Raw genomic sequence first — 26,780 nt, 5'->3', positions numbered from 1 at the left:
CGGGAGGGAGTCAATACGCACACAGCCAATCAGAAGCGGATAGTCATCATCATTATCTTATCACTTACCTTTACACCAGACCTCCGGTAGCATATCTTCATATGCCTCAGGGTTCCGCTAGGGTGCACCTTAAGGGGGAGTGCTACCTCCCTAAAAGTCTAAGATATACCCCAACCTATATACTGAAGAATATGGGTAGACATGCGCACTCTGGAAATACGTATATTTATTCCCCACTGTGATGAAATGAGAGATTGTTGTCTGTGTGATAATTTAACAAGTAGATAAACTATACCTCGTTTCTCACACTAACAGGGGATGAGTTGCTATACTTTTTTATCCCTGGTCCCCAAATAATAGTCTTTATTACTGTAAAACTATATGTTGCAGTTTATGCCTCAGTCAAAAGGGGCAAAATGTATTTGATGTTTTCACTTATATTTCAAATGAGCCTGCATTATGTACCGTGCTATCTATATGCAATTATTGTGTAAAGTATATTTATATGAAGCGGTTAATCGCAATATATGTGATCCCAATTGTAAAGAGCTATGGAATTTGCTAGTGCTATATAAATAAATAATGATGATTAAGCGGATTGTACCCCTGTATTTACCCAATGTTATACTATTTACTGACAGTACTGCTTCATTCACATATATGGTAGTTAAATAACATTATCAGAGAGGTCTCGTGGCACTACAATGCCCAGGTGCTGACATTGTGCATCTGAGCAGGTAAACAGATTATCCACACAAATCATTGTTGACAGATCCACACTTCCCCAGACTAAGTAACTCACAATGTTATTCTCCAATGCAGTTGGGGGCCCAGGAACTTCTGTGTAGGGATGTAGAGAATCCCTTTTAACACCAGATAATATTCCTTGGCTGAGCTGCGGTTATCCTGTTCACACACAACCCATTGTGTGCAGGGATCTAGACATCTGGGGGTAAATGTATCAAAGTCCGTTTTTTTCATCTCGCAGGAGCAGAGCTGGATTAAGGCTTTGGGGGGCCCGGGGCACTTAAAACAGGGGGGCCCCTAAGATCTGAAATTAAGAGCATAGTGTCATCATGCACGAGAGAGCGTTACAAGTAGGTGGTGAATATTAAAAAGACAATCTGACCAATTCTATCATAAAAGGAATATTTATTTAACATGTATCTAAACATTTTATATATTATATGTATCTATACACACACACACACACACATATATACAATAACACAAATACATATGTATACATACATATATATATTTATATATGTTACAACTACTTACAGCTACCTCTACTTCTTCTGGAAAGCTGGCAAGGTCCACAAAGATGTGAAAGTATGATGGCTAGACGTAATATATATTAATATTAGTACAGGTACTTGTAAATTGTACAGGCACCTCCGTATAAAACGCATGTAATATAACGCCATTGAGTATAAGGCTATTAGCATTAACACATCCTGAATTCCGACACCTACAGCCCACTATATAACATCCAGAGGGCTCGCCTAGGCTGTACGCACAAGAAAAATCATTGCTTACACAAGCTAAAATACTGTAAATTAAAACAATCATAAAAACCCCACATTAAAACTAGCAATGATACTGCACATTAAAACTAACATAAAAAAAAAACATTGATAACATAACACCAATTTTGACTATAAATGTCTGTGTAGTTATGTATGTATGTATGTATGTATGTATGTATGTATGTATGTATGTATGTATATATATATATATATATATATATATATATATATATATATCTATCTATCTCTCTCTCAAGCAATAAACATGCTATGAGGGGTCTTCTTGATATATTTCATCATCATCACCATTTATTTATATATCGCCACTAATTCCGCAGCGCTGTACAGAGAACTCACTGACATCAGTGCCTGCCCCATTGGGGCTTACAGTCTAAATTTCCTAACACACACACACACAGATAGACAGACGGACAGGCAGACTAGGGTCAATTTGAAAGCAGCCAATTAACCTACCAGTATGTTTTTCTAGTGTGGGAGGAAACCGGAGCACCTGGAGGAAACCCACGCAAACACGGGGAGAACATACAAACTCCACACAGATAAGGCCATGGTCAGGAATTGAACTCATGACCCCAGTGCTGTGAGGCAGAAGTGCTAACCACTACACCACCGTGCTGCCCCATACCAATTCATTATCTGGACATCTGTGTATATGGTCTGATTAAATATAATTGCATTGCAATTAAAAGTTGTTGCATAAGTAGGCATCTACAGTGAAAAGTCATCACCCCACACTGTCGAAATACAACGTTACACATTTAACATCCGCTCTAGGTCATACTCATTAGAACATGGCTTACAAACACAAACTTTATACCTAGCTTTCTATTAAGAGTATTACAGCATGGTCTCCGTATAGTTACTGTACAGCCACACCTCCCATTATCACACTAGGGGGCACATTTATCAATCATCGGCAGAAATGAGAAATAGTTATCAATCCTTATCGCATGTATAAGGATTGAACTATTTCTCAAATTTATTAAAAACGGATCACAGAAACAGCAGTTCCGAAAAACTGCTGTTTCTGTGATAAAAAAAAAATCATACTTACCCCCCTCTTCGGGACGCGATGTCTCTAGGATCTCCTACTGGTCATCTTCATTCCTCTTCTTCCTTCAATTGCTCATGTTCGCACAAAGATCCCTGCTCTGTCTTTGCAATTCAGCGAGCGGTGAGTGACAGGGAGGGATCATGTGAAAAAAATGTTTTTCTGAACTTGTTAGATTGCAGCCGGGAGCAGTCACCATACTGTTAAATGGTGACTGCTCCCAAAAATGAAGGAGTGCAAAGCAGCAGATATCCACGATATCTGCTGCGATGCACCTTTCATAAATTTGCGGAGGACACGGAGGCACCTTAATTACCCCGTAAGAGCAATATCGTGCTTTCTTAAATATGCCCCTAGGTGACATAAACTTAAAACAATATATTTATTACAGAATGCCCGGGACAGGCATAAAACAAATTTGGTGATTATGTTAATGCAAAATGTCAGATCATTTCCCAACTGTCGAAGTCAGCAAATTGGATAAAGTCATTTCAATTAAAGTCTAGCAAACTTGGTTGTCTTTGTCTGAAAAGATGCGTACGGTACGCTATGACGTACAAGGGCACGCTACGGCGTGAAAGGGCATACACATCCACTACACGTGGCAGCAACAGTAATCGGTCTTTTACCATACATTCGCACAAACACGCATACTTATAAAATAGTACACATTAATGGTAGTTGCAACACATAGTCAGTTATGTCGAAATATAGTAGTATTTATATGTTATATCAGAGTTACATGCATATTAGTGAAATACACGGAACGGGTTAAAGGAATAACATCATGAGTGGTATCATAATGAACCTTATTACATATCCTACTGTTTGGTTCACTCTGCGAGGGAATCGCAGAGTGCATACGCAAGTTATGAATGATAGGAAATTATGAACTACTTAAGACTAAGGAATCCGGGCGGGAAGAGCAGAGCATACCCCCTGCAGAGATGACCCCCTCCTTTGGATTCCTTAGGATGAACCAGCCAATGATTGACGACCCCTTGGACATTCCTGAGACCCGGACCAATAGATGCAAGCTATACCATCTTCATTGTATTACTGTATTTGATTGTGTATATAAGCAGCAGCTTGTGATCCAGAGGGCAGACATCTTGTCCCCAGACTTCAGGATTGAATGACTGCACTGGATCCAGAGCGCCTGCGATAAGTAACGGCTGTATTTACTATTACTTCGCTTGAGCATATTTTTCCACTTATTGCGAATAAATCTTTGTGCTTTGGAAACACAAATCGAGGTTCGACAATCGTTATTGGTTAGCGACAATACGCACATAACAATTGGGGGCTCGTGAGCTTTGGAGGTTTCGTTGCCGATGATACGCAAGACCAACGGATTTCGGTTCCTCAACAAAGGGTGGAGACGCGTCATAAACGGGTAAGAACGCATGGTGTTCAAAACCTGAATTTTACTCTGTGTTGTGAAACCGAATGTCCGTTTTGCATTATCTAAGGCACGCTAACTAGAACCTAGGGACAAAAGAGAAAACTGTTTCTTTTTTCTGTCATTGTGCGTTTTAACTGTATTGCATTGCTTAGCGTATGTGTACTTCCTGCTGTGCGTACGCGAACTTCCGGAAAATTTGCCACGTGGTTAAACATTCGTTTTGATAGTTATTATACATGCATAGTATAATTACTTGTGAAAGCCTCTGAGACATTATTACTATTGTTGGGAACTTTTGATTTTCTGCGCAGAAAAGGTGTATAGTGTGTGATGTTGTAACGTAGATACACTGTTTTATTGTTGAGGTGCTCAGTTGCTGTCTGACGAGGCGGATTGCCCAACTGAAGGACGGTATACAGGGCAGGTATACCGAATGCGAAAACTGGGTTTTCGCAAAGCGCTACCAATAGATTGCAAGGTTTGCTAATAATTAGTATTGGTAGGCAGTGCGATCCGGTCGCACCGTTAGTGCGAATTGGTGAAGCAGCTAGGAGGAATTATACTGGAAAGGCAGGTTGATTGTATCGACTTTGCGCTCCCAGCGATAATAAACTCAGCAGATTTTTGTGGTTGAGCCAGGGTATCGAGGAGCTGATAGCCCTTGGGGCCCACAGTGATATTTCTGTATTAGGGACCCTCGCAAGGGGCGAGAAAAGCGAGTGAGTGCGGCTAAAGGAAATACGTTCACCGAGGATTATAGATCTCTAGCGGTGAGTATAGCAACAGAGTTGAAATTATTAGGTGGAAAGAACAGAGCATTGAGGTGTGTCTGTATTTCACATTTGGCCGGAAGGAACAGAGCATTGCGGTGTGTCTGTGTTCCGGGTAGAAGGTATATTGTTCAACATGGGTGCTAAGCATACGCTAGAGATGGTCAGTGTACTGCCTAAGGAAGGCCCTATTGGTTCAGCGAGGTTTCTCATGTGTAAGAAATATAGTGCATATGCAACTGTGTATTGTGACACGTGGGTCGGGATGACCAAAGATTGTGATAGGCCTTTCCCAACAATAGGTAGTTTTAATGCAGAGGTACTGAATACTGTAAAAGATAAAATATGGTTGATCAAGTCAACGAAAAAGAGAAATAGACATAATGATTGTTTAAAATTGTGGCAAATGGAAGGTAACACGTGGCAGAGCAGCGAATGCAAACCGGAAATAGGCGTGGCGAAAAGCGCGCGCAAGGCGGATGTAACCGTTGAGAAGCGTGGCGAACTCAGCGCAAGCGCGCCCCCGCCACCTTATGTGGCGGGAGGGGTAAGTACAGCCGTTGTTAAAACTGAAAATAGAAAAATTACTAAGTTGTACCCTGTTTTAAATCAGTTTCAATCAAGTGTATCTGAAAATGAAGATGAACCCACTGTGATTTCGGCTATTGCCCATGCTGTTAATGTACTAGAGGCTCAGCGCAAGTATGAGAAAATGGCTGAGATAGGTGAGAGTAGCGTGATCACTAGGAGTGAAAGTGTTCTAAATCTAGGGCCTGTAAATCCTGTAGCGTCCCCTGAAGTTAGTGTACCAGAGGGTGTGTTCCCGGTCCGCACAATAACAGTTCCCAATGGGAAACCGGATAAGGATGGTGTAGTTCCTTTAAGAAATGTTACAATGCATTGTCCCTGGACTAGATCAGAATTACGTTCCATTATGACTGAATTCCCAGATCCTAGAAAAGAGTTAGCTAAATGTCAGAAATTTGTTAAAGACTTAGGGAATGCTCACGAACCAACCAGTAAGGATTGGCGGGTAGTGTTGAGGGCGTGTCTTCCTCCCAATACTAACATACAAAAATTTATTGGAGATTGTTTGTTGGAGGAAGATGACACCTTGACTGATGAGATTAACCAACGGAATATAGAACAAATTGTCAAACACTTAGCCATCTGTTTTCCAGTAGTAGTAAATTGGAGTAAGATTTTCACCATTAAACAAAAGGATAGTGAAACTGCCTCAGATTACTTTGCTAGAGCTATAACAGCGATTGCACGATTTACTGGGATATCCAACATAAGTGAGGACCCACATCACAGAGAGGTAGCTGTAGGGGTACTGATGGATGGCCTTAGGGAAAATTTAAAGACGAGAGTACAAACCACATTACCTAATTGGAGAGGCGTCACGGTAGACTTCCTTAGGGAGTCTGCTGTGGAGCATGACAAGAACCTTTTTAGAAAAAGGGAAGAGAAAAGTGATAGGTTAATGACGGTAAGTATACAGGCTCTAGAAGGGGTGCACACACGACCACCAGCATACAACCCATATAACAGGAAACCTAAAGTGATCAGGTGTTTCAACTGTAACGAGGAAGGACATTACGCTAGAGAGTGTAATAAAGAAAGACTCAATACACATAGGGGTGGGTCACATAGATATCCTCCAAGAAAGGATTCACATAGACTAGAAGACTCACATCTACCCGCGCATATTACGGCAGCAAATGCTGCGCGGGAAATCAATAGTCAGCGCTAGGGGTCAGGTCATACCTGTAGTCTACAGCCAGTGAGGTTAACTGAGAGTCAGAGTGAAGAACCAACAATGATAGTTGACATAGCTGGCAGGAAACAAACTTTTCTTGTAGATACAGGGGCGGCCCGATCTGTGATAACCTCTCCTTTCAATCTACAGGTGACCAGCAAAACTATTCCAGCTATGGGGGTGACGGGAAAAGTGTTACATTATCCTCTAACTAAACCCGCCGAAGTTACTATCGGGCCTCTGCATACTAAGCATTCGTTTCTTTTGGCTGCAGCGGCTCCTACTAACTTGCTAGGGAGAGACTTGTTATGTAAAATGGGATGTGTCATATACTGTACTTCAGATGGTGTGTTCCTAGATATACCCGAGAAGGTTGCACATGAGGTACAGGACATATTGGACACCCCTCAAAGGTTAATGTTACACTCGCCTGTTATAGAACAAAGTCCATCTCAAGTAAAGGGGATGTTGCTGGAAATACCAGGTTCCCTATGGACCAGAGATGGACAGGACACTGGACTGATGGCAAACGTAGCCCCTGTCATGGTCAAACTAAAAAAGTGGTAGGATAGCTCCAAAAATCCCACAGTATCCATTAAAACCGGAGGTGGAACTATGGGTATATCCTGTTATTGAGAGGCTGTTACAACAAGGGATTTTAATTCGTACAGCCAGTACAGCAAATAGTCCCATTTTCCCTGTGAAGAAGAGTGGGGGGAGGGGCTATAGATTAGTCCAGGACTTAAGGGGAATTAACAAAGTTGTTGAGAGCCAATTCCCCGTAGTGCCGAATCCAGCTGTCATCCTCATGCAGATTCCACCGTCTGCCAGTCATTTTACTGTCATTGATCTATGTTCTGCTTTCTTCTCAGTCCCTCTTCACCCTGACTGCCAATACCTTTTTGCATTCTCCTACAGGGGAGTGCAATACACATGGACCAGACTACCCCAGGGGTTCATTGACAGCCCCAGTATTTTCTCCCAAGCCTTACATGACTGTTTGCAATCCTTTCAACCCCACAATGGGTCTGTTCTAATTCAATATGTGGACGATTTGTTGTTGTGCTCTGATTCTTTTATGTCATGTTTACATGATACTAAATCATTGTTGCTTCATCTTTCACAAACAGGGCACAAGGTGGCAAAGGATAAATTACAGCCATGTCAGACTAAGGTCAAATACTTAGGACACTGCCTCACTAAGGGGCTAAGACACCTGACAACCGACAGAATTGAGGCCATACAACACATGACCCTGCCACAGAGCCAGAAGCAGATTCGTACTTTCTTGGGGATGTGTGGATACTGTAGGTCATGGATCCCAGGTTTTTCTATTCTGGCATTACCATTGCAGGAGCTAGTCTCTTCCTCAAAACCAGAACGTGTCGTACACACAGAAGAGTCAGAGCAAGCGTTCTTTAATCTTAAAGATAGTCTGACAAGAGCACCTGCATTGGGAATACCTGATTATGAAAGGCCTTTTGAGCTATATTGTACAGAAGCTGATGGCTGTGCAGCAGGTGTCCTCGCACAGAAACATGGTGACGCTAGCAGACCGGTAGCATACTACAGTGCACAATTAGACAATGTGGCAAGATCACTCCCAACATGTCTCAGAAGTGTAGCAGCAACGGCCCTTCTAGTAAGTAAGAGCGAGGATGTAGTATTAGGACATAATTCAACCATCTATACACCCCATGCTGTATCAGCTCTGTTAAATTCAGCCCAAACCAGACATGTTTCTTCAGCTAGATTCACAAAGTGGGAACTAGCCCTGATGGCACCCTCAAACATCACCATCAAACGATGTTACCCTAAATCCAGCTACATACCTTCCGTATGTGTCTCAAGAGACACAAAGGGTGGGAGGTGAGGAGACCCTGGTTGATGATGAGTTAGGCAAGAATACTGACACGCATGATGTATGGAACACCTGAATCAGACCTTTACTGCAAGGCCCGACATACGTGACACCCCCTTAGAAAATGTAGATTTTACGTTTTATACAGACGGAAGTTGCCATAGACAGACAGAGACAGGAGAGCTATGTACTGGTTACGCTGTTGTAGACGATCAGGATGTGGTAGAAGCTGAACCCCTTGGCCCACCTCACTCAGCCCAAGTGGCGGAACTAGTAGCACTAAGGAGAGCGTGTGAATTGGCAGAGGGTAAATCAGCCAACATATATACTGACTCTAGGTACGCCTTCGGGGTAGTGCATGATTTTGGGGCCCTTTGGCGTCTTAGAAACTTTACGACAGCAGCAGGTACACCAGTGGCACACTCACAACACATAAAAGGACTTCTGACAGCGATACAGTTACCCAGAACAGTAGCCGTCATAAAATGCAAAGCCCATACCTTTGAAGAAGACCCAGTGTCATTGGGCAACAACAGGGCAGACGAAGCTGCTAAATGGGCAGCAGGGCAACCTATGACTGTATCGACCGAGACTATGATGGTTTTTCAGACATTAGACACGCAGAAATTAATTGAAATGCAAGATTTGTGTTCCCTGCAGGAGAAGGCGGTCTGGAAGGCGAAGGGATGTGGTCAAGAGTCCTCAGGACTCTGGAGGGATGGGCAAGGTAAGCCTGTAGCTCCCCGAACATACTATCCAAGCCTGGCTGAAGCAGCACACGGCCTGACTCACCTGGGTAAAGAAGGTATGTGCAAACTGGTGAGAGCATACTGGTGTGCTCCCGGATTTTCCTCTCAAGCTGGTAAGAAAGCAATGTCATGTCTTACTTGTTAGAGGAAAAATGTTGGGAAAACTATTCCAACTGAGTCATCCCACATCCCTCCTACAGACGGACCTTTTCAGGTAATACAAATTGACTATATCCAATTACCACCGTGCAGGAATCTAAAGTATGTGTTAGTGTGTATTGATGTGTTTTCCGGTTGGGTAGAAGCATATCCGGCAGCCACTAATACTGCTGTGTTCACTGCAAAGAAAATCGTACAAGACTTTGTGTGTAGGTTCGGTATCCCTAGAATCATTGAAAGTGATAGGGGTACCCATTTTACTGGTGATATCTTCCAAAATATGTGTAAACTCATGGGAATCAGTAGCAGACTTCACACCCCTTACCGACCACAAGCCAGTGGTAAGGTGGAGAGAGTAAACGGTACTATCAAGAACAAACTAGGTAAGATAATGGCTGAAACTGGGTTGGCATGGCCTGAGGCTTTGCCGTTGGTCCTCCACAGCATTCGAACCACTCCTAGACCTCCTCTTAATCTGTCCCCCTTTGAGATACTGTTCGGACGACAACCTCATTTGATCGTGAGTCCACAAGACGACTTAAAGTGTAATAATGAAGTGACTGTACAATATCTTATAAGAATGAGTAGACAGCTGAAACAACAACAACAAAAACTAAAAATGCTGTCACCTGGTATGCCAGAAACGAACTGTCATGATGTTGAACCTGGAGACTATGTTATGATCCGCAATTTCTTACGTTCAGGTTGTTTAACAGACCGTTGGGAAGGCCCATACCAAGTGCTGCTGACCAGTACTACATCACTGAAGGTTGCAGAGAGAGACACTTGGGTCCATTCCACCCACTGCAGGAGAGTCCATAATCCGGAGAAAGTGCAAGACAAGACTCAGACCGACGACATAGAGCTGTCACTTGTGAGCCTGTTCCGGGAGACCTAAAGCCTGCAGTTAAGACACCTGAACCAGAGACGTTGCCTCAGAACTATCTTTCCAGCGATGGAGTGGCGGTTTTTGTTTTTCTTTTGTTCCAGGATTTTCCTTGTTTTTACTTTTTCTAGGACATTCTATTTTTGTGAAGGAGAATGGAGGATGGAGGAGAGTTCTGGGAGTGATACGGATGAAATGGAGGCCGAAGAAAAGTTAATAGGATATCCTGAGCAGCCCATTATCAAACTTGGTCCAGGGGTTATGAAAAGGTCTGCTAGCTCAGGAACTCGGAGGCAGTGTGAGGGGCTATTGTCTGATGAGTATTGTATCTGCAAGTTCTGCAACTCCCTAGTTGACGAGAGATGCATCCAACGATGCCAGTCCCCCAGTACTCTGAATATAGGCGGGCATTCTTTGGAGGATTATCACTCCCTGGTGGGTAAGGTGCTAAACCAAACTGAGTGTTGGGTGTGCTCTCACGTGCCTCAAGGGCAGCATAACATAGGACTAGTGCCATTCCCGCTAAACATATCCGAAGTACTCGAATTAAGGGGTGGGAGGCCCATAGAAGGGAGGTACAATAACACTAGGTCCCCTAGTCTGACGCTTCGACAATACTCCATAGGCAGATCTTTGCTGTGCCTAAACATATCTCATGCAAAGCGCCTGGAGAATTGGGAGGCTGACCTATCAGATCAGACAATGGCTCGCCACACTCATTTTAGAGAGAGACTCACAAGGTCACTACTAGGCAGGAATGCTGATGGAAGTCACAAGTTAGGGCGGATAACCAAACATAAGAAGGTATCTATTGGAAAAGTCTCTACAGATAAATGTGAAAATATCATTAATGCCGACACGTGTCTAGAGCAGATGGAGACACTAGGCATGGGTAGTTTTATCAAAACTCTGTGTGATATAATTCATGGGCATACTGTTCCTTATCTTCTCCCTGATGATGTGCATTTTGTTTGTGGGAGGAAAGCTTATTCCTGGGTGACTCCGAGTTCCAAGGGCTTGTGTTTCTTAGCTAAACTGGTTCCTGAAATCATGACTATTACTCATGAAGAAATTTTAGATATTCACAAGACTACATCACCACCATACATACACACACAGTATGAACACCGTGGCAAGAGAAATATGATTCCTGGTGAGGAACCCATAGCTACAAAATTGATTAGTGAAACTGCTGGTTTCCAAGTTATGGTTGCTCTAGATCTCACCAGGACCGCTCGGGGAACATTAAACTTTAAATATATCCAAGACCTAGCTAAATTAATAGATAATATCACCGAGATGTATGATGACACTTTCAGGTATACTGGAAGGGAGCTACAAGCGTACAAGAAGGAGTTGGTGCAACATAGACTGGTACTAAATTATCTCACCTCTATTACTGGTGGGTACTGTGTGACACTGGCCACCCAGTTCGGTGTCAAATGTTGCACGTACATTACTAATAATACGGAAGACCCTAAAGAGGTTATAGACCGGAAGATGGATGAAATTTTGCAGCTGAAATGGGAATTTCGAAAGAGCCATAATTCTTCGTTATATGAGGTCGGGGAAAAGGTGGCGGGTTGGTTCTCATGGTTGAACCCAGCAAAATGGTTCTCCGGTCTGGGGGAGTGGGTACAGGAAATGATTGCGAGTGTAGGTAAGCTCCTTCTCCTTATACTGGGTGTCATCTTAGCAATTGGTTTAGTTGTCAAATGTGTTCCTACTGTGTTGAAGTGTGGAAAACGGTCTCATAAGAGTAACACTGAGAAAGAGACTGAAAGGGTGGTACCAGATACCGAGATCATGGTCTGTGAAGAAGTATTGTATAATCCTGAACTTGAAACGGTGATTGGGTGATAGTTTATTACACTATCAAAGGGTGGAACTGTCGAAGTCAGCAAATTGGATAAAGTCATTTCAATTAAAGTCTAGCAAACTTGGTTGTCTTTGTCTGAAAAGATGCGTACGGTACGCTATGACGTACAAGGGCACGCTACGGCGTGAAAGGGCGTACACATCCACTACACGTGGCAGCAACAGTAATCGGTCTTTTACCATACATTCGCACAAACACGCATACTTATAAAATAGTACACATTAATGGTAGTTGCAACACATAGTCAGTTATGTCGAAATATAGTAGTATTTATATGTTATATCAGAGTTACATGCATATTAGTGAAATACACGGAACGGGTTAAAGGAATAACATCATGAGTGGTATCATAATGAACCTTATTACATATCCTACTGTTTGGTTCACTCTGCGAGGGAATCGCAGAGTGCATACGCAAGTTATGAATGATAGGAAATTATGAACTACTTAAGACTAAGGAATCCGGGCGGGAAGAGCAGAGCATACCCCCTGCAGAGATGACCCCCTCCTTTGGATTCCTTAGGATGAACCAGCCAATGATTGACGACCCCTTGGACATTCCTGAGACCCGGACCAATAGATGCAAGCTATACCATCTTCATTGTATTACTGTATTTGATTGTGTATATAAGCAGCAGCTTGTGATCCAGAGGGCAGACATCTTGTCCCCAGACTTCAGGATTGAATGACTGCACTGGATCCAGAGCGCCTGCGATAAGTAACGGCTGTATTTACTATTACTTCGCTTGAGCATATTTTTCCACTTATTGCGAATAAATCTTTGTGCTTTGGAAACACAAATCGAGGTTCGACAATCGTTATTGGTTAGCGACAATACGCACATAACACAACATAAGTAGGAAGGCAACAAGCACATGCAGTGTTACTATAGGAGGAAATTACCAGTAAGAAGCAGTATAGGAGACTGCTCCACCTTCTCAGGCCTCCAACCCATTCAGCTATTTTCAAACCACTCCATACATACTACTACTGTTGTGTTGCCATCAGTGTTCCAAAATAAACTACGGTACATAATTCTACAAGCAAAACCAATTTTAAGATATATATAATGAAGCTTTTGTAAAACTCCATTACTTCCACTACTGAGGGACATCCACTGACCTTCTACACATGCTATATTTATTTATATATTATATATTTTGTGACTTACAGTATGAATATGAGCCCAGTGAAACGACTCACCTGCTCACTTGATGTCTTGGAGGAGCTGCTGCTGCTGAGCATGCGCAGCAGCTCCATTTCGGCCATTTTAGACAGTACAGCAGCTCCTCCAGCAGGTGCTGCTGTACTACTGGCACACAGTTAGAGATCATAACGATCTCTATGCGCACATGGAGCGATTCACACACGAAGTGTGTGCATGCATCAGGGGACCCCCGCAGCCGCATCTGACGTTACTGATAGATGCGGCTGCAGGGGTCCTCTGATGCATGCACACACTCCGTGTGTGAATCGCTCCGTGTGCACATAGAGATGACATGGCAGGTGAGATGATGCGGGCAGCGGGGGGCTCTTGGAGAGAGGGGGGCCCGGGGCACGTGCCCCCTGTGCCCCCCCCTTAATCCGGCCATGCGCAGGAGATCGGCGATTTTTCAGCTAAAATTGAAAGCGGCAATGGCTTGTAATGGCAAACTTACCTTTACAAGCCATCGCCGCTTTAAATTTCAGCTGAAAAATCGGACTTTGATACATTTACCCCCTGGTCTCTGACCCTCATATGACTTTATGGTACCCTCTATGTGATCAATATTGTGACTAGGGAATAAAGTATGATGAAGAATCGCTGAGAGTGGGACATCTGGAACATAAACAAAGAGCAGGATCTGTAAATCCGTCAGTGAGGAGGGTTCTTGACGTAGGGCGCTGTGTTAGTCGGTATCCCAGACCAGGAGACACAGGACTGCTGCTGGCGATATCTCGCAATAGGACTGCACACCTTCACAACTGTAACACTTGTGTAACGTGCAGTAAATAAGTAATAAATATGGAGTACTTGCCTTACTCTAGATTAGCGCCGGCCGGCCGGTGGTGCGGAGTCTAACGAACCCCGTGGTGTTCACCAAGAACCGCCGCAAGGCGGGATGGGCTTTGCTGCGGAGGAACGCAGGTCGCTGTCCACTGGTCTGCCTCTAGAGGTAAGGATGTGGGAGATATAGCCATGGTCAGCAAGCCGGGGTAGGGTACACTTGAGCAGAGATTAGACGTGGTCAGCAAGCCGGGGTCTGGTACACTGGAGCAGAGGAACAGCGTAGTCAATCACGCCTGGGTCTGGTACACTTGGAGCAAAGAGGTAACGTGGTCAAACAAGCCTGGTCTGGTACACTGGAACAGAGTCTAGAAGATCAAGCAAGGTTCACTGGAAAGCACAGGAAACGTTAAGTCAGGAACAGCAAGAAGTTGCTCTGACGCTGCCCAGGCGTCAGAGCAGAGTTTTTATAGAGCATCTTTGAATTCCCCACCTGCCGTGTCATGTGACTGCCCGGCAGAGACCCGAAAGCAGTAGAGATCGTGGCGCTGGAACGGTTACAGGTAAGTGTGTAACAACAACCCAATATCAGCATGGACACCAGCAGCGGAGAGTCTCAGGCTGGAGACTAAGCTCCACAAAGGGTAACTACTGTTACACATAGGAGTCCGGCTGTTACTTTTCAAACCCGCTGTCCGGCACGCTCTCGCTCTACTCTTCTCTCCGCTACAGACGCAGAACACTGAGCCACAATCCTACTCTGTGCAGCAGAAGGCGCATGGCTCTATAAGAACAGCTCTGAACCTGTGCTCATGTGTTCTGACCTGTGACCTGTCCTACTCATCAGCTCAGCTATTGAGACCTGCTCTGTGCACAGGCCTAGGTCAAAGTATTAGGTTCCAAACCTTTACTCTAGCAATGCTGTTCATATTGTGGCTGGATCCTATATACCCAGACCTGGACTGTTCCTGACTTCTGCCTGGCGTTTGGTACTGTGCATTCCTGATTGTTGCTGACCCGGCTTGTTCTGACACTTCTACCGCTTGTTGATTTGGCACCCAGCTGCCTGTTTGTGTACCAGTACTTTGACCAGACCCTTTTTGCTGTTGATGCCAGCTCATTACACCTGAAAGCAGCGCAGAGGGCTGCAACTTGTGAACCCACCAGAAGCAAAGGCCAAACCTCCTTGTGGGGGTCCCTGGCGAAAACTATTTCCACCAAATTTCCTGTGATATGTGCAGGGGTGTGATTAGTGTTATGCTGCTGGGAAGCTGTCAAGGGTGACACTATGCAAGTCTCATGTGGGGAATTACTGGACAGAACACCACCCCCTGGGCCCATCTATATGGGGATGAAAAATAACAGGGATTTTGGGCCCCTCAGCTACTCCCTCCAAGCTGTTAGATGGCTGACTCAGAGAGAGTGGGCCAGCAAATGACCCCTCAGTCTCGTCAGGCAATTCATGTGAATGTTCAGAACTCAAATTGAGATCTGGGTGGTGAACATTCGAACTACAGGTCACAGCGTCAATGTAAGTACTCCTCCCACTTGCTACTTCCTGTTGGTCATTGCTATGTGCCTCCAACACATTTTCTACAACCCTGGGGACTACTGGTTCAGGCACAGACGGTCACAAAGTTTCACTCTGCCCTTCTTCCTATTTACCCTGCATCCTCACTGCTAGACACATTACTTGAGTAAAAACATTGTTATTATCTAACCCAACAGAATTATCCACAGTATCCTCTACCCCAATTGTAGCTGTCATATTATCCACATTAGTATCAATTACAACATTTGTAGGAACATTATTATCTGTCCCTACCTCATGACAAGATGTCAGTGGAAAAACATGTTTAGATTCTAATGCAACACTATTTTTAGCATTGTCATCATTACACACATCAGGTACGATATGACATTCCCATTCCCTGTCACATCCTGGTACCTGGTAAAACATGGGTACTCTCAATAGATTCTAACACAGTAACATGTGTGACATTAACATCATTACACACTCCAGGTACAGTAGAATAAACCTTCTCCCTGTCACATCCTGGTTTACATATTCCAGGGGCAGCTGAACAGACCTTTTTCCTGTCACCTCCTGGTACCTGGAAAAAAAATGTGAGTTCTCTTGGCTGAGTTCACAATATCATCTGTGGAGACATACTGAGATAACATCTTACCTAAATCAGTCCCAAGTAACACATTGGCAGGATCAGGGTCCCGATCCACTACCCACTTCCTTCACATCAGATGGGAAGAAAGTAAAAAACTGCTCCTGGATCATGAAATCTTTCAGAGCATTAAGGGTGGTGATCTTTAGCCCCCAATCCACTGTTTGAAGGAAGCAGACGGTTGAGCAACAAGTCAGGAGTAAGTTTTAGAGGCACTGCGTTTTAAACCTCAGAACCTTTGTCTGTGCGCCTCCAGGGTGATATTAAAACACTGCAACAGGGCACTTTTGATCGCCTCATAAACTCCGTCCATCTCAGGTGGAAGATCTGCAAAGGGCTCTAATGCTTTCCCTCGCAAACCAGGGGTCAAGTACTGCGCCCACTGATCTTTGGGCAGTCCATACTGTCAAATCCTCGCAAAAAAGGCATCTAAATCCCTGTCTTTTTCCAGAACAGGGAAAATCTCTGGACGGGGTCTGCTGGCACCAGTCTCCCTGGCTGGTATTGAAGATCGGTAAGCTCCAGCTGGTATCTCATTCTGCAGCTTTCTTTCTACTTGGCGCTCCGCTGCCTCCACAGCAGTGCTCCTCTCCTGGCGTTCAGCAGCTTCCTTCTCCTGGTACTGCTGTATAAGCTGCATTTTGGTTGCAATGTCTGCTGGCCCCAAATATTTTAGGGCAGTTTGCAAATAAACATCCATGGCAGTATCCACAATTGAACTACTAGAGTCCTCATAAAGTAACAGTCCAGGATTTGAAGCAATATCCTCCATCAGATCCTCTTCAGAATCCGGGATGTGCCCTCCATGGGACAGATCTGTAACTTGGAACTGATCTCTCTGCAAGTGGGCTTCAATTTATTGCTCCTTGCTTTAGTCACTGGTAGGAATTCCTTTCTCCTCAAATTGTGCCATCAGCGCATCCTGGTCCATGCGTTTATATGCAGCCGCCATCTCCTCAGTCAAATTGCCAAATAACAGATAGAAAAGATAAAAAAAAAAGAATGGAAGGGAACTGTTTTGCATGTATGTCTTAAAAAACTAAAATGCTTTGAGTTTTGTCCTTATGAACACGGCTGTCCTTAAGTGCAGGGAATGATTACTTAAACCCAGCACTTTATGCTCTAAAAATTAGAAAAATCCCACAAGCTGCCAACAATTGTCAGGGATAGCTGCATCTAGCCACTCCCTGATTTAATGTCTTATCATATGTTCACACAGTCAAATAATATACCACTCCTAACTACCTTTACCTGTCACAATCCGCCATCTGCGCACTTGTGACTTGGAAGCTTACTGTAAGGGGACAAACAGGATTCCAGCCTAAATCTTGCATTCACCTCTCCCTAAGGTTACAGATTTAACTGGTCCCCTCCCCTCCCAACACAGGCACCGGCTTCCACACTTCTCACACACTTCCGTTCTGTCACCATCTAGGTATAAAGCCCACAGAACGCCTATGACTTAATTACCCAATTGCGCAAAACCTTGTGCTCTGGTACCTTAAATAGTTAACACTTCACACACTGGTAGCTAAACACAGCCAAGCAATCTGTCTCTTCTAAACAGACAGTGAAAACATTTTGAGCAATAAGGACAGCACTTATTAAATTTTAGATTTAATATACATAAATGTACAATGCTTACAGGCTATAAAAACAATTAAGATGACATAATATACATAGCAAAACATGTAAAATAAAAGATAATGTTCAGAATATGAACTTACATATGAGTTGTATACTCTACGCCAAGGGACATTGCCTTGGAAGATGGACAGCTTATTAATGATAATTGATTACCCCAAAAAATTACCATTTCTTGTAACGGGTCTAATCCTTTTAAATACACTTTTACACCTTTCACCTCCTCCAGGTGGTTGCAGTCTCCAGAGTGGGCCTGTGACCTGGGGAGGGCTGGCAAATTTTAGCCCGGGGGGCAAGACTCAACTCAGCAGCCTATTAAAAACATTTTAAAGTAAACAAATGCATGTGGGCCAGTGACCCAGCCAAAGTAGCCCACTATGGGACTGGCCAGGGGGGTAGATGCCCCCCAGCCCAGCCTGCCCCTGCTTGTGACACTGTTTACAACCACAATTTTGAATCTTTCCTGTTCACTATACACTCCTATGACAGAACATAGTTCTCCAACTGGGGGCTTTGAAGCTGCTCAGTTTCCTATAAGTTGGCAATGTTATCTGGTAATTATGGGGTCTGCAGAGCCACTGAATAAACACAGGTCATTTGAGAGTGGGGCACTGCTTTGAAGTCATTTGCATTTAACTTAGAGAAAAACAATTATAAATGGCTTCATTTGATTACCAATATTTACATTGAAGTTATGAATAGGCCTTATTACCCACGATTATGTTATTTGTTAATCCTTATAACTGTAATTCCTCCCTGTTCACAACATATTCCAATAAAACATCACAATAGTTTCCAAGGTCTCATGTGTTAAGCAATGGCCATGTAAGAAGATTCAAAACTCACTGACTCGTATCATCGCCCGTCAGCGAATTCTTCAGAGGATAATATAACATTCTCAGTGTGGATTAGTGTAAGAGGATAGGTGGTTTTAGTGTAATATTTGGATGACAATGGAGGTATCTGCAATTTGGGCATTCTATGTGCAATATATGTCTGGCAATTGGGGGATGCCATCTGTACACATTAACTAGAGGATGAATCTTCATATTCTTAGTCTAGCAATATAGCTAAAAAGTATATTTACACCATAGCACTTGTGCTAAGTAATCACTTTGATACAAGAAGAAGTCTCTTATTACTAAGCTGTATGTCAGGTATATATTTGATGTGCGCTACAATGATAATTTTCCTGCACTAGCAATTTTTGTAAATTGCTTTAATTTAACACGTTCAATTTTATATTAAACAATGTGGGCCCGATTCATTAAGGCAAGTAAAGCCCAAATAAATGAGTAACTTTGCACCTTAGCAGAACCATGTTGTATTGGAAGGAGTGTAAATTTAAAATGTGGGGACAGGCTTATAGTTAGGGTAGGGCATGTCCTAGATCAACTTTAGATTTCAGTGTAAACATAAAGCTATCAAGTATTTGTGTGCTACATGAAAAAACAGCCAGTATTTAACTTATGTGCAAAATAATAAACTAATATGCACCCCTTGTATTGTAACATGGTTTTGTCCACGAGAAAACGTACTGATTTTTTTTACTTACTTCCTTAATGAATCAGGCCGTGTGCTTTACTGTGTCCCCCTACATGGAAGGTGTGGCTTAAAAAGTGGGTATGGCCTAAATATATACTATATGGACAACAGTATTCAGACACTCAACCATTAGACCAACAGGGACTGTAGTGACATTGTTTTCAAATACATATACTTTAATATGGAGTTGGTCCCCCTTTTGCAGCAATAACAGCTTCCACTCTTCTTGGAAGGCTTTCCACAAGATGTTGGAGTGTTTCTGTGGGAATTTGTGCCCAATCATTCTGTAGAGCGGCGGTTCCCAAACTGTGCGCCGCGGCTCCCAGGGGTGCCACGGGCCAGCCATAAAAAAAAAAAAGAACACAGAAACTTACCAATCCGTAGGGCGCCGGGACCCAGCAGCCTCCTCTCTCCCGCAGCTGTCACTGAATATCGACGTCAGTAACAAGCTGCGGGAGAGAGGAGTCTGCTGGGTCCCGGCGCCCGACGGTTTGGTAAGTTTCTGTGGTTTTTTTTTATGGCTGGCGCCTGGCGCGGGGTAGAGGATGGGGACAGAGAGCAGAGGATGGGGACAGCGGGGCAGAGAAGGGGGACAGAGAGCAGAGGATGGGGACAGCGGGGCAGAGAAGGGGGACAGAGAGCAGAGGATGGGGACAGCGGGGCAGAGAAGGGGGACAGAGAGCAGAGGATGGGGACAGCGGGGCAGTGGAGGGGACACAGCGTGAGAGGGGCAGGGGAGGGGGACACAGCGTGAGAGGGGCAGGGGAGGGGGACACAGCGTGAGAGGGGCAGGGGAGGGGGACACAGCGTGAGAGGGGCAGGGGGAGGGGGACACAGCGTGAGAGGGGCAGGGGAGGGGGACACAGCGTGAGAGGGGCAGGGGAGGGGGACACAGCGTGAGAGGGGCAGGGGAGGGGGACACAGCGTGAGAGGGGCAGGGGAGGGGGGACACAGCGTGAGAGGGGCAGGGGAGGGGGACACAGCGTGAGAGGGGCAGGGGAGGGGGACACAGCGTGAGAGGGGCAGGGGAGGGGGACACAGCGTGAGAGGGGCAGGGGAGGGGGACACAGCGTGAGAGGGGCAGGGGAGGGGGACACAGCGTGAGAGGGGCAGGGGAGGGGGCAGGGGAGGGGGACACAGCGTGAGAGGGGCAGGGGAGGGGGACACAGCGTGAGAGGGGCAGGGGAGGGGGACACAGCGTGAGAGGGGCAGGGGAGGGGGACACAGCGTGAGAGGGGCAGGGGAGGGGGACACAGCGTGAGAGGGGGCAGAGGAGGGGGGACAGCATGACAGAGCAGAGGAGGGGGGACAGCATGACAGAGGGCAGAGGGGGCAGTGTGAGAGAAGGCAGTGTGTCTGGATGCAGAGGGGGCAGAGTGCCTGAGGGCAGAGTGTCTGGATGCAGAGGGGGCATTTTTGCATACAACTAAATAAGTATTTCTGTCCTGACCTAAATACTTATTACAATTTTTTGACCCAACTACTTCTAAAACAGGACTGCTCAATAATTATTTTGGAGGGGTGCCTTGAAAAAATTTGGACTCTGCTGTAGAGCATTTATGAGGTTAGGCACTGATTTTGGATGAGAAGGCCTTGATCGCAATCTCCGTTCCAGTTCATCCCAAAGGTGTTCGATGTGGTTGAGGTCAGGGCTCTGTGCAGGCCAGTCAAGTTCTTCCACACCGAACTCATTACACCATGTCTTGTAGTCCTTGGTTTGTGCACTGGGCACAGTCATGTCGGAATTGAAAATGGCCTTCCCCAAACTGTTGCCACAAAGTTGGAAGCATAGCATTGTCCAAAATGACTCGGCATGCTGAAGCATTAAGATTGCTCTTCAGTGGAGATAAGGAGCCTAGCCCAAACCCTGAAAAACAACCTCATACCATTATCCCTCCTGCACCAAACTTCACAGTTGGCATAATGCAGTCAAGCAGGTAACGTTCTCCTGGCATCCGCCAAACCCAGACTCGCCCATCTGACTGCCAAACAGAGACGCGTGATTTGTCACTCCCCAGAACACGTTTCCACTACTCCACAGTCCAGTGTCGGTGTGCTTTACACCACTCCATCCTACACCTGGCATTGGTCTTGGTGATGTGAGGATTGCATGCAGCTGCTCGGCTATGGAAACCAATTCCATTAAGCTCCCGACACACAGTTTTTGTGCTTACATGAATGCCAGTGGAAGTTCAGCACTCTTCAGCTAAAGAATCAGCAGAGCATTGGCAACTTTTATGCACCATGTGCATTAGCAGTCATTGACCCTGCTCTGTGATTTTACGTGGTCTTCCACTTTGTGGCTGAGTTGCTGTTGTTCGTAAACGTTTCCACTTTCTATTAATACAACTTACAGTTGACTGTGGAATATCCTGCAGGGATGAAATTTCATGAACCGTCTTATTGCAAAGGTGGCATCCTATCACAGTACCACGCTTGAAGTCACTGAGCTTTTCAGAACGACCATTTTGTATCACAAATGTTTGCAAATGGAGACTGCATGACTAGGTGCTTGATTTTATACACCTCTGGCAACAGGTCTGATTGAAACACCTCAATTCAATAATTAACAGGTGTGGCCAAATACTTTTGTCCATGTAGTGTAGATGTACGAGTCTATGGATTTATTTGACAGTATCTAGTAACCTAAACTACTTGACCTCACTATTGGGCTTAATTATAATACAATTCTATTTCACTGCATGCAGACTAAGGACACTACACCTACCAAACATAGCATAATCACACATATACAATCCTATTAACATCTTATATACTTGTGTAGCATTCAGGAGAACAGTATCAAAACAAAGGAGACAATACTTCAGCACATGATCAGTATTAAACTCAAGTACACTGTTAAAGACAATTTTTTCAAGGGCAAAAAAATCTTCAAAACCTGGGACTATCCTTAGAAACAAATAACATATCTGTGAAGTATTGTCACAAATTTCAGTAAAAGTTACCTCTGCTCCAGATGATGTGCAACAATTTTGTACAACACTCTGACACGTTTACAAATGCCTCAAGAATATTGCAGTTTTAATTATTAATATCTGCACTTTTCCATACTATTTGTAAGTGAAAATTGACTAGAACATGATAATCCAAAAATGCTCACAGCAGCAGGAGAGAAGCTGCTGATCTTGGGAAAGACAGTGACCTGCCCACATGTGATTAGGTGTTTAGAGGGCTACATATGACAGGGGAAGTGTCATGGCTTGAAGAGGGAAACTGAGGCAAGAATGGAGCACAGAGTAGTGGATTAAGGTGCCTATCAAACAGAGGAGGGAAAAACTGGTCTAAACTGTACCTCTAGATGACAAAGTTCCAATATCCAATGTGTTACTAAGGTGCACTAATGTTTTTTTTGGCTCTCGCAGATAAACGGTTTAATGAGGATTTTCTTATGTTGCATCCAATATAGTAAATACATGCATTGTAAGCTGAGGGTCAGAACAAATCTCCACAAAACAATGCATGCATGATTTTCTGGAATTTTGGTCTGACGCATTGTTTTCCTTGTCACTTGTGTGAACAGCAGCCAACGTCTGGTATAGGGGGTCAATGATTTCTGTGCCTGCAGTATTTTCAAAGACTTTTTACCTCATCTCATTCCATGTGATATGTGTCATCTGACTGAGGACCTAGATATGGTGGAAATCAGACAATGTGAACGTAGCCAGGGGCGTAACATTCCATTGCCGGGGCTCACAGCAAAGCTTGGTCCCAACAATGCTAGTTCATGAAGCTCTATTTGGGGTTTCAGTTTGAGATGCCAGTCTACTACTGCACTCAGGGCCGCCGAGAGGGAAGGGGGGGAGCGGGTACTAATTAGCCGGGCATACCAGGGGGCCCGGGCCGGGCCCTCACTGTTCACTTTTTTTTATTTCTTTTTTTTTTTTAAACTTACTTTTTTCCCTTTTCCTTTTTTTTTTGCCGCGGGGGGGCTGCGGGGGTATGGCGGTTCAGGGCTCCGCCCCTTCGTTGGTGGGGGGGAGCAGGGTTTAAAAAAAAAGAAAGAAAGAAAGATACTCACGTGATTGCGGTGCCGGCGTCCCTCATCTCTTCTCTGTTTACACTGGCTGCTGGGCGTGATGTCATCAAATCACGCCTGACAGTCAGTGAGGAGCAGCGCAGAGAGGACCAAGACAGAAGAAAGAAGCAAGAAGAGAGAAGACAGAAGAGAGGAAAACAGCTAATACAAATGTAAGTAAAAAAAAAGGGAGAAACAGTGTGAGGAACAACAGGGAGAGAGAGGCACAGTATGAAGAAAAAGGGGGAGAGAGAGAGGCACAGTATGAAGAAAAAGAGGGGTAGAGAGAGGCACGGTATGAGGAAAAAAGGGGAGAGAGAGAGGCACAGTTTCAGGGGAAAAAAGTGGAGAGAGAGAGGCACAGTTTCAGGGGAAAAAAGGGGAGAGAGAGGCACAGTTTCAGGAAAAAAGGGGGGAGAGAGAGAGGCACAGTTTCAGGAAAAAGGGGGAGAGAGAGAGGCACAGTATGAGGGAAAAGGGGGAGAGAGAGAGGCACAGTATGAGGGAAAAGGGGGTAGAGAGAGGCACAGTATGAGGAAAAAGGGGGAGAGAGGCACAGTATGAGGAAAAAGGGGGAGAGAGGCACAGTATGAGGAAAAAGGGGGAGAGAGGCACAGTATGAGGGAAAAAAGGGGGGACAGAGAGAGGCACAGTATCAGGAAAAAAAGGGGAGAGAGAGAGGCACAGTTTCAGGAAAAAGGGGGGGAGAGAGAGAGGCACAGTATGAGGGACAAGGGGGAGAGAGAGAGGCACAGTATGAGGAAAAAGGGGGAGAGAGAGAGGCACAGTATGAGGTAAAAGGGGGTAGAGAGAGGCACAGTATGAGGAAAAAGGGGGAGAGATGCACAGTATGAGGAAAAAGGGGGAGAGAGAGGCACAGTATGAGGAAAAAAGGGGGGGAGAGAGGCACAGTATGAGGAAAAAATGGGGGAGAGAGAGGCACAGTTTCAGGAAAAAAGGGGGAGAGAGAGGCACAGTTTCAAGAAAAAAGGGAGAGAGAGGCACAGTTTCAGGAAAAAGGTGGGGAGAGAGAGAGGCACAGTATGAGGGAAAAGGGGGTAGAGAGAGGCACAGTATGAAGAAAAAGGGGGGTAGAGAGCTACACAGTATGAGGAAAAAGGGGGAGAGAGGCACAGTATGAGGGAAAAGGGGGTAGAGAGAGGCACAGTATGAGGAAAAAGGGGGAGAGATGCACAGTATAAGGAAAAAAGGGGGAGAGAGAGGCACAGTATGAGGAAAAAAGGGGGAGAGAGAGGCACAGTATGAGGAAAAAAGGGGGGAGAGAGGCACAGTTTCAGGAAAAAGGTGGGGAGAGAGAGAGAGGCACAGTATGAGGGAAAAGGGGGTAGAGAGAGGCACAGTATGAAGAAAAAGGGGGGTAGAGAGCTACACAGTATGAGGAAAAAGGGGGAGAGGCACAGTATGAGGAAAAAGGGGGGGCTGCGGGGGTATGGCGGTTCAGGGATCTGCCCCTTCATTGGTGGGGGGAGCAGGGTTTTTTAAAAAAAAAAAAAGAAAGAAAGATACTCACGTGATTGCGGTGCCGGCGTCCCTCATCTCTTCTCTGTTTACACTGGCTGCTGGGCGTGATGTCATCAAGTCCTCTCTGCGCTGCTCCTCACTGACTGTCAGGCGTGACAGTCAGTGAGGAGCAGCGCAGAGAGGACCAAGACAGAAGAAAGAAGCAAGAAGAGAGAAGACAGAAAAGAGGAAAACAGCTAATACAAATGTAAGTAAAAAAAAAAGGGAGAAACAGTGTGAGGAACAACAGGGAGAGAGAGGCACAGTATGAAGAAAAAGGGGAAGAGAGAGGCACAGTATGAAGAAAAAGGGGGAGAGAAAGGCACAGTATGAAGAAAAAGAGAGGTAGAGAGGAGCAGTATGAGGAAAAAGGGGGAGAGAGAGAGGCGCAGTATGAGGAAAAAAAGGGGAGAGAGAGAGAGGCAGTTTCAGGAAAAAAGGGGGGGGGGGGGGAGAGGCACAGTTTCAGGAAAAAGGGGGGGGGGGAGAGAGAGAGGCACAGTATGAGGGAAAAGGGGGAGAGAGAGAGAAGCACAGTATGAGGAAGAAGGGGGAGAGAGGCACAGTATGAGGGAAAAGGGGGGTAGAGAGAATCACAGTATGAGGTAAAAGGGGGAGGGAGAGAGAGGCGCAGTATGAGGAAAAAAAGGGGGGAGAGAGAGGCATAGTTTCAGGAAAAAAGGGGGGAGAGAGAGAGAGGCACAGTTTCAGGAAAAAGGGGGAGAGAGAGAGGCACAGTATGAGGGAAAAGGGGGAGAGAGAGAGGCACAGTATGAGGGAAAAGGGGGGTAGAGAGAGGCACAGTATGAGGAAAAAGGGGGAGAGAGGCACAGTATGAGGAAAAAGGGGGAGAGAGGCACAGTATGATGAAAAAGGGGGAGAGAGAGGCACAGTATGAGGGAAAAAAAGGGGGAGAGAGAGGCAAAGTATGAGGGAAAAAGGGGGGGACAGAGAGAGGCACAGTATCAGGAAAAAAAGGGGAGAGAGAGAGGCACAGTTTCAGGAAAAAGGGGGGGGAGAGAGACAGGCACAGTATGAGGGAAAAGGGGGTAGAGAGAGGCACATTATGAGGAAAAAGGGGGAGAGATGCACAGTATAAGGAAAAAAGGGGGAGAGAGAGGCACAGTATGAGGAAAAAAGGGGGAGAGAGAGGCACAGTATGAGGATAAAAGGGGGGAGAGAGAGAGGCACAGTTTCAGGAAAAAAGGGGGAGAGAGAGGCACAGTTTCAAGAAAAAAGGGAGAGAGAGGCACAGTTTCAGGAAAAAGGTGGGGAGAGAGAGGCACAGTATGAAGAAAAAGGGGGGTAGAGAGCTACACAGTATGAGGAAAAAGGGGGAGAGGGGCACAGTATGAGGGAAAAGGGGGTAGAGAGAGGCACAGTATGAAGAAAAAGGGGGGTAGAGAGCTACACAGTATGAGTAAAAAGGGGGAGAGAGAGGGGCACAGTATAAGGGAAAAGGGGGTAGAGAGAGGCACAGTATGAGGAAAAAGGGGGAGAGATGCACAGTATAAGGAAAAAGGGGGAGAGAGAGGCACAGTATGAGGGAAAAAAGGGGGAGAGAGAGGCACAGTATGAGGAAAAAAGGGGGGAGAGAGGCACAGTTTCAGGAAAAAAAGGGGGGGAGAGATAGAGGCACAGTTTCAGGAAAAAAGGGAGAGAGAGGCACAGTTTCAGGAGAAAGGTGGGGAGAGGCACAGTATGAGGGAAAATGGGGTAGAGAGAGGCACAGTATGAAGAAAAAGGGGGGTAGAGAGCTACACAGTATGAGGAAAAAGGGGGAGAGAGGCAC

The 26,780-nt window shown here is 45.2% G+C and overlaps 1 long non-coding RNA gene and 1 pseudogene across 1 annotated transcript in view; both read right to left on the bottom strand.

The window, feature by feature from the left end:
- LOC142140909 (uncharacterized) overlaps positions 1 to 17,337 on the bottom strand; it is a 53,732-nt gene extending 36,395 nt beyond the window's left edge. Inside the window, exons 1-2 of the long non-coding RNA XR_012688586.1 lie at positions 16,252 to 17,337; positions 14,094 to 14,452 (exon numbers count right to left, since the gene is read on the bottom strand). This is a non-coding gene — a long non-coding RNA (uncharacterized LOC142140909). The remainder of the gene's footprint in view (positions 1 to 14,093; positions 14,453 to 16,251) is intronic.
- On the bottom strand, positions 12,948 to 13,024 carry LOC142141893 (small nucleolar RNA SNORA47; annotated as a pseudogene).
- Positions 17,338 to 26,780: the final 9,443 nt, after the last annotated feature.

Source organism: Mixophyes fleayi, chromosome 2 (assembly GCF_038048845.1).
Source record: "Mixophyes fleayi isolate aMixFle1 chromosome 2, aMixFle1.hap1, whole genome shotgun sequence".
NCBI classification, from domain to species: Eukaryota; Metazoa; Chordata; class Amphibia; order Anura; family Limnodynastidae; genus Mixophyes; species Mixophyes fleayi.
Note: the sequence above shows the minus strand (reverse complement) of the source record. Positions and strands in the feature narration are given on the sequence as shown.